The sequence below is a fragment of the Pollicipes pollicipes genome, unplaced genomic scaffold (assembly GCF_011947565.3).
Source record: "Pollicipes pollicipes isolate AB1234 unplaced genomic scaffold, Ppol_2.1 Scaffold_3087;HRSCAF=3621_pilon_pilon_pilon, whole genome shotgun sequence".
Lineage (NCBI taxonomy): Eukaryota > Metazoa > Arthropoda > Thecostraca > Pollicipedomorpha > Pollicipedidae > Pollicipes > Pollicipes pollicipes.
Window position 1 is genome coordinate 35518222 of NW_023596225.1, and position 14055 is coordinate 35532276.

At 52.5% G+C, this 14055-nt stretch overlaps 1 long non-coding RNA gene across 1 annotated transcript; it reads right to left on the minus strand.

Annotated features, from left to right (window-relative positions):
- Nucleotides 1–4691: 4691 nt before the first annotated feature.
- On the minus strand, nucleotides 4692–9334 carry LOC119114827 (uncharacterized). The gene is made up of 3 exons (XR_005096077.1): nucleotides 9295–9334; nucleotides 8861–9003; nucleotides 4692–5594 (listed from the first exon to the last, which is right to left on the minus strand). It is a non-coding gene; the product is annotated as an uncharacterized LOC119114827 (long non-coding RNA).
- Nucleotides 9335–14055: the final 4721 nt, after the last annotated feature.

Here is a 14055-nt window from a genome sequence, read left to right on the forward strand (position 1 = left end):
AATTTGCCCCCCTCTCCCTGGGATCTCGAAAACCAATATATCTAAGGCACCAAACTCACAGGGTAGGTCGACCTGTGCATGAACTCACTTGCGTCAAAATAAATGATAGGAATTTGGTGTCCCTATGGCATCACCTTAAGTTCAAACAGTTAACCAAGGTCAAATTCCAAATTGGGATCTTACACCCCCAGAGATCCTCATGCAGCCGCCGCGAAGCTAGATGCTCATTTCAAGCACGAGGTCAACGAGGTAGTTTTTGACTTTTATAAGGTCAAAGCAATCAAATGCCTACGATATTGCTCCCATGTTGCCATTCTAATAAGCGTCAGTGATAACGCTAGACGCCATGTTCCTAAAAACAGAATGTTGACCAGAATCATTTTACGTCAGTGACCTGCTCTGATCCTTAATAAGGCCATGAGACATGCCATTTGCGATCCCTGTCATAGAAAAACGAAGTGAGCACAACAAACTACCCAAAAAATCACGCTTTCGACTAAAAAAGCAGCTTATCTTTGACCTTGTTCTGACCTTTCTACCTGTACTGAGGCCAATGGAATTGGTTGTGATTCTAAATTCAGTAGGTTTATTGCCTGAGAAACTATGTCAGACACGTATGACTTCGTTTAACGCTCCATTTTTGCATCACATTAAACGATTCTCCCAAAATGTCCTCCATTGGCAGCCATTTCCTGACCTTGACCTGCCGTAGGTCAGCGACCTTACGAGGTACATCTAATTCCTTACATCAACAGATTTGCTACTTAATTCTTTACAGATACGCAAGGTTTGGCGTGGCTACGCCGCGTCGTTCGGAAGTTATGGTGGAAAACCCGTCTGCGGGAGGGGTCAATTTGACCTCCCCAGCCCTACCCGAGCGCGTGTCAGCCTATAAACATTTTAAGGCTGCATGCTGCAGGTCATCATCCTATTCTTCTTCTCTCAACACGTACTGCAGAATGCAAGAAAACTCGAGGGTTCGGATCTCTTATTTTCATCCACAGATGTGAGGGCCGCTGGATATCTCGATCCATCACAAAGCAGGAATGCACGTGGAATGTATGAGGTTAAACGTGTCTTCGTGTGCATTGTCATGCCATGCCACTGGATATAGATGATGAACGTCAAGACAGTGATACAAAAAAGAGGCACAATCCTGAAAACAAAATAAGAGACAAAACGAAAGTTTTCTGGAAAATGCTGGATTGGCTTCGGGTACACAAAACAAATGCTCCCAAGCGGCTGGGAAGGCCACGGCACCACTTCCGAGCATGATATGAGAGATTGTCGTATCTACTCGTTCTTCGGGTCGACGATGTACGCGGTGAAGAGCGGCTGGCCCAGCGTCGTGTCGACCAGCGAGCAGATGAACGGCGAGTCGAACACGATTTTGAAGGGACGCGGCGCGGCGCTGAGCGGCACGAGGACGCTGCCGGCGGCGCCGGCCGCCGATGTGCCCTCCTCGTCGGTCTGGATGACGGCCTTGTGCACCAGCTGGTCCACCTTGAGCACGTCTTGGGGGCCGAGGCCGCCCTGGAACATCTCGCGCATGCCCATCAGCTGCACCAGGTCGATGTACGAGTACTTCTTGGAGACGATGTCGAACTTAGGAATGCGCACCTGTGTGAAGGTTGCGGGCGCGGCAGCCAGGTCCAAGAAGTGCTGTTGGTACAATTTGTTGCGGATATCGCCGGCGCCTGAGGTAGTGAAGCAGTATAGTTGAATGGACGGGTCGCGGTAGGTCATCGCCACGCCCACCACGCCGTCGCGTGAACCGTCCAGCACCTGCATTGCCTCCTCCCGCACCAGCATGGGCACGGTGATGGTGGTGCCGTCCGGCTTCATGAATGGGCCGTCGAGCGCCGAGAGTCGCGACGGCCACTGATCGCTGTACACGAGCGTCGAGGCGAACACCAGCTGCGTGTCGGGCGCCAGCTGCGTGAACAGCTGCTTGATGCGGCCGTCCGTGGCGCGCTCCACCTGCTCGTTGATGGTGCTAGCCGTCCTCGGATCCTTGAAATTGACAGAGACGGCGCGCCGGCTCACGAGCTCAGCCATGGCATCGCAGCGGCTGCTGCGTCGGCGCAGGCAGTCGTCCAGCACGCCGCGCTGGTAGTAGCCCTTCAGCGTGCCCGACAACGTGGAGTGGCTCTCGGCCGCGTCCAGCAGCGCCTCGCTCAGCTGTTGCGGCTGCGGCGAGCCGAGCGCGTCCTTGATCTCGCGGCGCACCAGCTCGTCGCCGAGCTGGAATGCAGCTGCCACCACCTGAAACAGGCAGTACGTGCACACCACCTCGTTGCGGTCCTTGAACGCAGTGGAGATGACGCGGTCGTTGAGCCGGTGGAGTGCCGGGTTCTTGTCGACCACCTCGGGCACGGCGCCAGCCAGCGCCAGCGCCAGCGCCAGCAGTAACAGCGAGCTTCCACGGCGAGCCATGGCGGCGTACTGCCGCGCGGCGGCGGCGTGAGTCAGCGGGACTTCCAGCGCGCGGCGGCCGCCGCTCGTCAGGCAGCGGAGCGCAGCGGTCAGCAGGTGGACGGCGTTTGGAAGTGGGGAGAGTAGCAGGGGTGCACTAAAGAGCGAACAAAACATGTCAGGGGACGGGCGCGGCGCTGACGCGGGGAGCGTGCGAGTGGTCGGGGCCACGACGGCCAGGTAGCACGCGACCTATCTGGCTGCATCAGTTTTACCCCTCCTGCTGATCAAGACCGCCCGTGACTAGTCTCATTATGCGCCTGGAAGGGAGCCGTGCAGGTCTTGGCCGTGACACCGGTAACCTTGAGAACTGGTAAGGCCCAGACTGAACGAGGGGCAGGGGCGTCCCGAGGCGACACTCTTCACCGTGCCCCAGCCGGAATACGGCATTACAACAGCCGTGTAGCGCTGCTTAAGCGTAAAGGGCGAAGGCGGCTAAGGTTTGGCCGAGCAAGGGCGTGAGGACGTCCCAGAGGGCGTGGGCAGCCTTTTTAAGACTATTCTTTGCATTCATCAGCACAGAGGGAATGCTGACTGTCAAACACAGGACAGAATTGCTGATTTCCTCGCCACCGCTCGCTGTCGTGCGTGAGCCTGGGCAGCCACCCTGCACGTGGGGGTGCTCTCTGTTCCCTCCGATCTAACATGGGACAGTAAAACATATGCTACCTTGCGATCTCTACAAGTGCGCAGGGTACCAGGTGCCCCATCTTCAGGGAACAGGCTCCGTTGCTGCCTGCAGCGTGAGCGATGAGAAACGACAAGACTTGAGAACCAGCTGCTGCAGAACGGAATTACCTACCTCGTCCCCCCCCCCCCCATCGCCGTGCCCGCGCCTGCGCGGTTAGGTTGCACGTGGGAGGGCGTGCTTTCCGTTCGCTCCGACCCCACTTCAAAGCAAAACATTCGCTACATTGCGATTTTTACAAGGTCACGTGATGCTCAGCGCCCCATTTTCTGGGAGTGGGCTCTGTTGCTGCCTGCAGTTTGAGCGATGCAAAACGATCACCGAACTTGAGCACCACCTGCTGCAGCTTATTGCGGGACACAGACATTGAGCGGGCTTCATTGCCGGTGCTAATGCCCATGCGGATACCGCGGAGTTCTGTCCTTGGCCGAGACTGGAGCTTTGCGGCAGATCCAACATGCGAGGCAAACCCGTCTTTGCTCCGATCCATTGCGGTGCATAAGCCGATTACTGGCGCACCTGCGATAAGAGTCGAGATTCGACACTGGACAGGTACATCTGAGGAAGGACGCCAAGGTATCTGACCGCCCCACTACTGACGTTCGCTGCCCACTGGATGCGTCGCGACTGCCGACCCTGATCGGGCCGCGGTCAGAAGTTCGCTGCAATAAACGGCAGCCGGTTTCACAGCTGCAAGACGTGCGGACGGCACGGGAGAGGCCAGCTGGTCTCAGACAAACGATCGATAATCGCCGTAGGCCCCAGAAAGTTCAACAGTACAAGCAGATGGCGGGGAGCGGCACGTGACGCTTTCCACGAAGTCTGGGAAAATGAGAAGTTTTAGGGAAGAATGGAGGTGAGGTATTAATATCACGGATTATCCTATCCGTGATAGTCTGTTTGATCGAGTCTGTTCAGACTATTGTTCTCGTCTGGTTTGCTGCCATGTACCCAACGTTTCAGCCAGCTAACTGGTCGTTTTCCGGTGTCATGAAGTTCTCAGAATGGCTCAATGCTGAGCCTTCAGCCATGCGTTCGGGCTGAAGTTCCCTCCGTGGTATCCGATGCTGGGACTCGAACCCGTGTTCAGATTGCAAGACTAGCGCTCTACCAGATAGGCTAACAGGAATGGCCGAATCATGAAGGGCAGACCTTCCCGTTAATCCGTCCCGGTTAGGTCGGATAGTAGAGCACTGACCTCGCAATCCGAAGACTCCGGTTTCGAATCATGGGAAAACAAATCGAATTTCAACAAGAAAATTCGGGTTGTGACGCACACGAGGCTGAAATCCAAACAGCATCCAGTCCTAAGGACTCCACAACACCTGCCGACGGCCGAAGAGTTAGCTGACCGAAGCGCTGTGTGCATACTAACGTACCATACGAGGACAATACCCCGAAGAATTATTCCATCCGTGAAAATGAGAAACCATGATCAGCTGGACTGAGGGAGCAAATGTTGGCTGCCATTTGTTATGCGGATCATCCATTCCTGAAGCTCGTTTCTCAAACTTATAATATCAGTGGATTGAGAGCGGGATTTCGGTACAGTGTATTGCAACAGGGCGTTCAGCGCCAACACAATGATTGCAAAGGGAAGCCGGGTTTCCTGCAGCTGATCGGGCCCCTCAGACGCGGATAACGTCCAGGGGCAACTGGCCAGTGATCAAAGCAGATCACATAAGTCATCCAATGACCAAAGCAGGCCGAAGAAGCGTACGTCCAACGCGCATCCAATTGCAGGAACCAAAGAAGCAAGATAGCATCAAGCACACAGGAGACAACTTTGCACGTATCCTTTGAGACATCAATGTACAATTCTGAGCTAGCAAGGTAGGCTGACAGACCCGGTGCTTAACTCCGCTCAGTATTGCATCCATAGCTGCACTTTTCACAACCACAGAAAAAAAACACGCCAATTTAATGCGTTAGCTTGCAAATTGGTTGCTTGCTCACACCGATGATTCCCACACCTGGTAATAAGTTGCACGCCACAAAAACAGCATTCCATGCATGTTCTGGTCTTGTTCGACAAAGGCGTGGGAGCACTGCGAACGTCTAGCTCCACTTGTGAAAGCACTAGAACATGGCGTACCTGAAGGGTTCGGACAGCCAGCTTTACTCAGATCTGTTCCCCGAGACAACACGACTGGCGCTAACTCTACGACCACACACGCGATACGTTATTGATTCATCTGAGTAGGAGCAGCAGCTTTCTTTGGCGAAGTGGTAACGACAAGGTGGACACGGCTCTCCGTCCGTGGGCGGGCGCTCGGTTCAGTAGGCCTGGGGCGAGGCTGGCACCGGGACGGCCACCCGCCGACACAGCAGGCGTCTAGGGCGGCGTGGGGGAGCGACTGGCCGAGTCGGCCGAGCCCTGGCGGCAGATCACGGCCGCCGGCCGCGCCGAGAACTCATCCGGGTCGAACACCTGCCGGACACGCCCACCCGGGTCACACCAGACACGCGCACCCGGGTCACACCGGACACGCCCACCCGGGTCACACCAGACACGCCCACCCGGGTAACACCAGACACGCCCACCCGGGTCACACCAGACACGCGCGCCCGGGTCACACCAGACACGCCGCTCGTGGGTTTGGTGAGACGGGAGGCGCGGACGAGGTACGACAGAGACGAGGGGAGGGGTCGAATAACAGACGCGGGGCGCGCCTCGGGTAGGAGACACGGACGAAAGAGCACCTTACGGATTGGATCAATCCACGGATTGTGGACGTACACGGGCAGGGTTGGACCAAATCAGAAATTCCCACCGAAACATGGATAAGGATCGGACTGGATTCTCAACTTTGCCCGCTCGTACGGATTGAATGGACGGAAAACCAATCAAATGGAAACTATTATTAAATAGCAGCCAAAATACTCCATAGAGATATGAGCTAGAAGCGTTACCTTTTCACCAATAAAATACAACAGTTTAAATTCCACGCAATGCACAAATAGCCTACAAGGCACATAACTGATCCCAACATACCTTAAACAAATTTTCTGACAGACCACCTTGACAAATTGAGCGAGTACCAATCATATATGCTGCCATAGCAAATTATACCTGTCATCCCTTCCAAGATAACTAGAATGCCTAATAATCCGCCGACCTATTTTATCATCACATAACTACCATTAGTCCTGATCTCGCCAGCAATCCCATTTAACTCCAAAGGGTGGCATTGCATTTAAGGGTTAAAAAACTATGCAGGGGCTTGTTTTGTTGGTAGAAAACACACCGCAGTTTTGAAATCCTAGCTTTTGCCGGGGACAACTTCAAAAATAAACTCCATGGCAACACTTCAGCTTCTGTTTAACTAGTCAATTACCTAAGCGTGAGTTCAGCCCCAGCTTCAAATGACATGTGCTGATTCAACTGGTCCCCCCTCAGGTGTCTACCAGAACAAAGTTCCACCCTCGGTCTTAGTTTCTTCATCCCCTCCGAAATTGATGCATCTCATGCAATGAGCATGTTGTCCGCTGCAGCCAGGAACCAAAGTTATCTTTCTCACCCTGCTGTTAGTTGCTTGATGTGAGCTAGATCCTCTTTGCTCTCGGCAGGACACTTCGGCATTAGCAGGTACTTGTTGATTCGTGTCCCACCTTTCTACTCTCACTTGCATTTCCCACGCACAACTTGGACGCCATCAATGCATTTGTACACTTGTGATTCATATGTAATGGTTCACAAGGTACAGTGAATATAACGCAAGTCAGGAACTCTATGGGAGAACATACCGCCCAATACCGCACCAATATAGCGGATCGTTTGGTATCAAACACGTGGCTGTACCTTGTCAGGTTGCTGACCTACGGCAGGTCATAGTCAGGCCATGGATTCAGCGAGGTCAATTTCTACGGAATCATTCAATCTGATGCAACAGCGGAGTGTTAGACGAAGCCATACATCTCTGAGATACTTTCCTATGCATGCGGCTTTCGATATTGCATCTGAATTCATACGCCACATTGTTTTATTTCAGTTGTACGGTTTGTCTGGAATGTTTCTCACAAGAAGGTCAGATATTTCTCCATTGGGATAATAAACGACGATGTCTATTTTGTGGTCGTTACTGCCTTTTACACGTCGAGATGATTTCCCGTACTTTTTTCTTGTAGGCAGATGCCATCTGATTTTTAGAATAAAGTTGGATGACTGTTTGTTTGTCTTGTTTTGGTTTGCTGTCAGAGTGCCTTGTTATGTGCCGTTGCATTTCGTTTTCAGCGTCGGAATTTGAAAACAAACTGTTATTCACCAAAATCTGTCTGCCCCGTACCGATTCCGAATGCAATACTGTTCAATCAGAACAATGCTTAAATACACGTCTAGGGAATGACTCTATGACGCTTATTTTGTGGCGTCGAGGACACTCACTGTCAGCATTTAAACACCGTCCGTTGTTGGTCTGTTTTCGGTATACAGTCGTTCTAAATCGCTGTCCTCGTCTATCAACAGTTACGTCAATGAAAGGCTTTACATTTTGCACACTTAATTCTTTTGTGAATGATAAACCAGACTGTTCTTCAAACGTATTTTTGAGGCGTTCTGGTTGGTCACTGTCGCTAACCACCACATAGCGACAGTGAATGCCCGGTCTCATGCTGTCATTTTCAAGTGTGACGGCTTCTACATCTTCCATAAAGAAATTGGCGAATAAGGGTCAAGAGGAGAGCCCATCGCAACACCCTCAATTTGGCAATACATTCGTCCATCAGACTCGAGGAAGGGAACCTCCCGCGTGCACGCTTTTAGTAGTTGTTCAAGAAGGCGCCTCGAGATTTTGAGAGGACTTTCGGGACTTTTAAAAAGTCCTTTAAACATAAGTGGATTGACACACGTCCATTTCATTTATTTGAGTGACTTACCAAAAGACTTGGTAAGTCGGACTGGACCGGATTGGACCCAGGAATCTGGGAACGGGGACTGGCGAGCGGATTCTGAAAACTCAGTCCGGGAGGTGCTCTAACGGATAGTGGTCCACGGGGACACGCGTGGGCAAGGGTCAGGCGGGAGACACGCGCAGAGGTCAGACAGGAGACATATACAGAGGTCAGACGGGAGACATGCGCAGGGTCAGACGGGAGGCACAGGCAGAGGTCAGACGGGAGACACGCGCATGAGTCAGACGGGAGACATGCGCGGGGGTCACACGGGAGATACGCGCATGAGTCAGACGGGAGACATGCACAGGGGTCAGACGGGAGACACGCGCAGGGGTCAGACGAGGGACATGCGCAGGGGTCAGACAGGAGACATGCGCAGGAGCCAAACAGGACGAACAAACAGCTGTCACACGGCTACCCTGCAGTCACTGAATGGACATCGGCGAAGGTTTCTCGCGGGGATGCAAGCCAATGAGCACGAAATGACGCAGCAGTCGGCGCGCCCTTAAACACCAACAGCTAATAAAGGACGCAACCCACATTTTAAGTAAGCGTTCACAACGGTCTATGGGCCTATTGCCAGACGGGTCCACCACACCATAGGAAGGAATGGAAGGACGCAGACTGACTCGATCGTTGATACTACACTGGTTCCCCAGGAGGAATTAACCCATCGCACGCCGCCGTCGCATGCAGTGAAGCGCGGAAAAGGGACTGTGCGAACACGAGGACTCGTCGGACCATGGCAGGCTGGATGCAAGTGCGGGGCCTGTGGGGGGGGGGGGGGGGGGGGGTACCACAGACCTTGGGCGTGGCCCGCGTGATGGTGGGGTGACGCTGCCGGACCTCGGCCCAGCCCCTGGGTGGGTACCGGGCCACCGCCGACCGCGAGAACATCAGCAGCTCGGAGCGCGTGTACACGCGCGTCGGCTTGGCGGCGGCGCGCTCTGTCAACGACACACGCACACATGCCGGCGTCAGAGCCACAATACATGCCGGACAACAGCGGGATCGTGCATACCTCCGCAGACGCAACCACGACTGCCCAGTCAGCAAACGTGACGGACAAGCCACTGGCACCCAGAGAAACCAATCAAATGTTACAAAACTGAAACCACTGAACAAACCGTAGCTGGCCCGGCACAAGAGGCGATTAACATGTTACAGCCATGGCAGTGATGACTCGCCCAACATCGTCGTCCAGCGCCCTGAGGGCCGACCATCGCCCACCGACTGACCGGCAGCAGCTCCGACGATGCCATCGACCGAGGAGGAGCTCGGCTGGCGCCGGGTGAAGACCATGCGGCGCTCGGACGGCGCGCCGCCGCCCTCGGCCGCCGCCTGCTGCTGAGGAGACGGCAGCGGCGACGGCTGGGCGGCCGGCGCCGGCGCGAGCGTCAGCGGCTCGGGCCGCGGCGCCGCCACCACAGACGCCTCGGCCGCGATCAGCTCGGTGGGCGAGGGACAGTCCCGGACGCGTCCGTCACCGCCGCTGCGGCGTCACACGGGCGTCAGCTCGGCGGCGCACCGAGCCACGCCCGGAGGACATGAGCAGATCACTCATGACGGCAATGGCACGCTTAACAAGGTAAGATTATATAAGATGAAAACATAGAGACGCATCATATGCATGCATGGTCGGGACGCATCGAACGATAGATCCGGTGCTCAATCACGCAGAACCCAGCAGTATACACACGTGTAGCACACATGGCAGAGTATGCACTGACCAGGCACCGCGGCTGGGAGGGTTTCACTTACCCCATCAGGCTGACCTCCGCCTCCGGCACAACGTCCAGTGCGCTCGAGTCATCATCCATTATCGACGAGTTGAAATACTCGTCCAGTACAAGCTTTGCTGTCTGGAAACAGACCACACGTCACGAGCACCACCTTCCACAACACTTCGGTATGTCGTTATTGTTCATATCATATTCAGAGAGTTCTGTCTGTAAGACCACCTAATTTATGGAAGAAATCCTAGACCACACCCAACCATCCGTGCCGACAAATCGACATCAAAACCACGGCCAAAGCAACGGCGCGCTTTTCTACTTCCTTGCTTTCTTTCAAACCAGATGGCTTACCTAATGCCATCTAATAATATCAGCTCGCCGGTGCTACATAATGATGCCACCGTTGATTGCTAACGTCCGGCCTACAGCTGTGCCGCTGCCCATCTGCGAAGCCAACCCAGACGCCAAGCATGGCGCGTTTACTGCAATCCCTTCTTACGTAAGTTGTACAGTGCAATAGCCAGGAACATTATTCACATAGATAAGACAGAAGTAATCGTCTTATTCCTCAGAGAAAAACCAGGAGGGTCTTTAAAAACCTTTATCTCGATTCTCCTGGTTTTTCTCCGAGGAATCAAACTATTAATGCAGCCACTTCTTAGTTGTCTGTGACAAGTGTGGATTCTGAACACTTACCTTCACAACATCGACGTTTTTCCCGGTGAGCTTGATTGAGTGTTCCCCAACAAACACAGTGTACTTGAACTCTCCTAATGACCCGAAATCTCCAGAAGCGTTCTTTCTCGGACCTGAAATGGGACAACTACTGGTTTGCCGGTGTCATGAAAGTTTGATTCGACGTGCAGACCTTGGGATGATACGCAACACAAAGCCCAAAATGTTGACAGCCATATGGAAGGCAATAATTTAAGGGACAGGCATGATATCACATCGTTATGGCACACAACTCAATGAAATCCATCAACCTGATGTACAAAAACGCCAGTACTGAATAGCGGTTGTGTTAAGTTGCAGCAGCCAGACCAAAGTATCACCGGTAATTCAAGTCACCTCGGACAGGTGAGTACGCCTAGCAATGCCTTGGCCGCTCACCGGTACACTACTAATATGTCGCTTCAAGATACCGCATATCATTAAATTGTACACTGCTGGACATGACAAGCAAAATTGCCCGTTTGCACGACGCAACAGGGCCGGCAAATCCCGGCTCTCAAAGTTCAGGGCCGTTCACCCCGCAGCTGAAGCGATTTTCTACATCCGAGAGTGCCTATCATGGATAAGCTTTCTGAAAAACTCGTTTGGAACCGGTCAGCTGTTTTCCAGAGACACTGGAATATTTAGATTAAGTTCGGAATTTTATGTGTCCCCCGTGTCCCAATAAAAAGCCGCGACTTATCACCTTTCTCTCGCATTGCACGCAACGTACAAACCTGCAACCGTCCATGAGGCTAGCTTTCGGTGTTTAGGTATTGCCCTGGATGCCTAATGGCAATACGTGCCCTCCTAACGTGAAGCTCAGGTACGTCAAGGATAACATCGATTTTGCCAACGTGACGTACTTGTTTTCGCCTTGCACGGCAGTATATTAACGATTGGCGATGTCTTACAACAGTGTACCATCTTTCAGAAGGGCACTAAGTCGTTTTTATTGTTTGGAAGACTCCATAATCCGGCCCGGAAGACCAGGAATGTCAGATATGACAGAACCCATGCGTAATTGTCACTCACAGACCAGCGGCCGGTTGGCCCGATCGCAATCGTTCTCTACACATTCCAAGACCACAACAAAAATTAAGAATGAGTTGTTTTGTCGATCTTCTTTTCTCCCTAACACAGCAGCACTCCACTGACGGGCGAAGTTGTTTAAATAAAATACAATACATACACAGCAAAAAGCAGTATGGACATAATCAACCGATGCCATCAAGTGAAGATGCCACAGAGTTAAAACACACTTGATCGCTTGAGCTCTTAAAATGCCAAGGCTGCAATGAAAGGCATCCGTGCCAGTGTCGCTGGCTAAAAAAGTTTCCAACGTTTGACAGTCTGCAAAACAGACCGCTCTGTACAGTCTGCACACGACCGCAAGTTGCAGCGAGCTGAGTTCGGATGCGTGTCCATCGAGGCGGAACAAGCAAGGGAAAACAGCTTAGCAAGATTTAAGAACCCGGTTTACCTTGGAAGATGTTTCTCAGAAAGAGTAAATCATGCTGCACTCTTCGTGCTGCTAGGGATGGGATTTTGGAACGAAGCAGAAGGCTGTCATAAGAAAGAGAGGCTGCTTACCCGGCTAATGCGTGAGCAAGCAATCAGATATGAAACTCGTGCTGAACTGGATCGACCATACTGTGTGGGAATTAGCCACCCCGTGCAGACCACGCTACAGTATTCTTAAACCGATCGCAAGTTTCCAAAATACGCAGCGATCATTGCACGTCGGTTGAATCTTGACCAACTGGCAACGACTTGGACGGACCGAATGGGGGTACCAAGTGCTCGATTGCCCTATTGACTTTGTCAGATACATGCGAGGTGGAGGTTAGTTTGGTATCCGGATTTACACCAAGGTCACTAATTTTACACACACGTTCAAGCTCAGTTCTACCGACGAACTACTTGGCTTGGGCGGGAGCAAACCTGAGGGCATGCTGAACGTTTTGAATTTTTCCGGTTAAGGGTCAGCTCCTACCCGTCCGATCACGCTACCAGATGATCAAGATCATTCTGCGGCAGCGGGCCGTCAGCCGGGGACGTAATTTTGAGGAAAATTTGTACCTCATCAGCGTACCAAAGGCAGCCGGATTCAATGGCGTACGGAAGATTGTAAATAAACAATGAAAAAATGGTAGCCAAGAGTGTTCTTTCCGAGACGCCGGAGGTCACCCGCTTCCGTTTTTTCGTTGATGGCAACCCTCTGACGTTGTCGGACAGATACTACACAAATCACTGCATTGTATATTTCCTCAAATGGTATGAATGTTTCAGCTTGTGGATTAGGAGCTCATAGTTAACGCTCTGGCAAACAGCCGTACAATCAGTGTAAATAGCATCCGTCTGTATCGGTATCCGTCCCACATGGTCTCCAAAGCCCATTTCAGGTAAGCACATAATTTTGCGCTGCACGAACACCTAGCAATGAAACCACGCTGATGACAGCACAACACAGGCGAGACGTGGCGGAACAGCTTGCCGGTGCCCCGCCCTCTCACCGATATTGTCGTCCGAGTTGGCGCTGTTGAGGCTGCCCGTGGAGCCCTCGCCGGCGGTGAGCGAGTAGACGGAGCCGCGCTCGTCGCGCGCCGGCGACGCGTTGCGCCGAATCACCTCCTCGATCAGTTCCCGGGCCCGGCTGCATTAAGAGGACGACCGTCATTCGGCGTCGCTACAGAGCGGCAGCCAACACACGCCGACATAACCAGTGCTTGGACCGTCCGAAGACTGTTGCCCAGCAATGAGTACAGGAGGTAGCGATAGGGAAATGGCTGCGCAGAAACAGACACATTAACCGGGTTATGACAAAGACGCAATATCCCAAAACTGGACTGCCTGAGGACAGGATCAACACGGAGGACAATAACAAAGTTGTCACTGGAAGTGACGACGCTCACTCACAGCACGTTCTCTTCACCGGGTCCGGTTATCTGCACCAGCCTCTCCTTAGCGCCTGCCGCCACTGGAACACGGACCAAATTCAAGCCCCAGCGATTGCGTGATGCACATGTCACGCACACCCCGGGACAAGGCAACACTCTGACGGACACCACCAGCGGTCCCTGCGACGCAGCCTTTTGGGACGGCGGAAGCGAATAAAGCGGCAGAGTGCATGGAGGCAGTTTGAGGGATGGCTCTTTGTCAATGTTTTAGGTGGGGCGGAAAGCCTGCCACCTGATTTCGGGGATCGTGACCAGCTTGAACAGCAGCAAAATTCTGCGCCGGTCTCAACCCCATGCGGATATGAAATGCGAAACGACATGATTGAACAAATACTAGCTTGCACATAAAGAAAAGCAATTAGAAAATGAGATTCAAGGAAATAAAAAGGGCAGTGAAATTTACTTGAAAAAGCGGGAAGCGAATGATCAAAGTCGCGATTGTTAAGATTTCACTTAAAACTGTGTGCTAAATAAGATAATTTTAGCTGTCAGTTGCACTAATTCAATTTTTCATACAATTGAGTGTATGAGCTACCGGCATATTTCAAATTGCACCCAATATCTGCTTGAATAAGTGCAACTTACATGA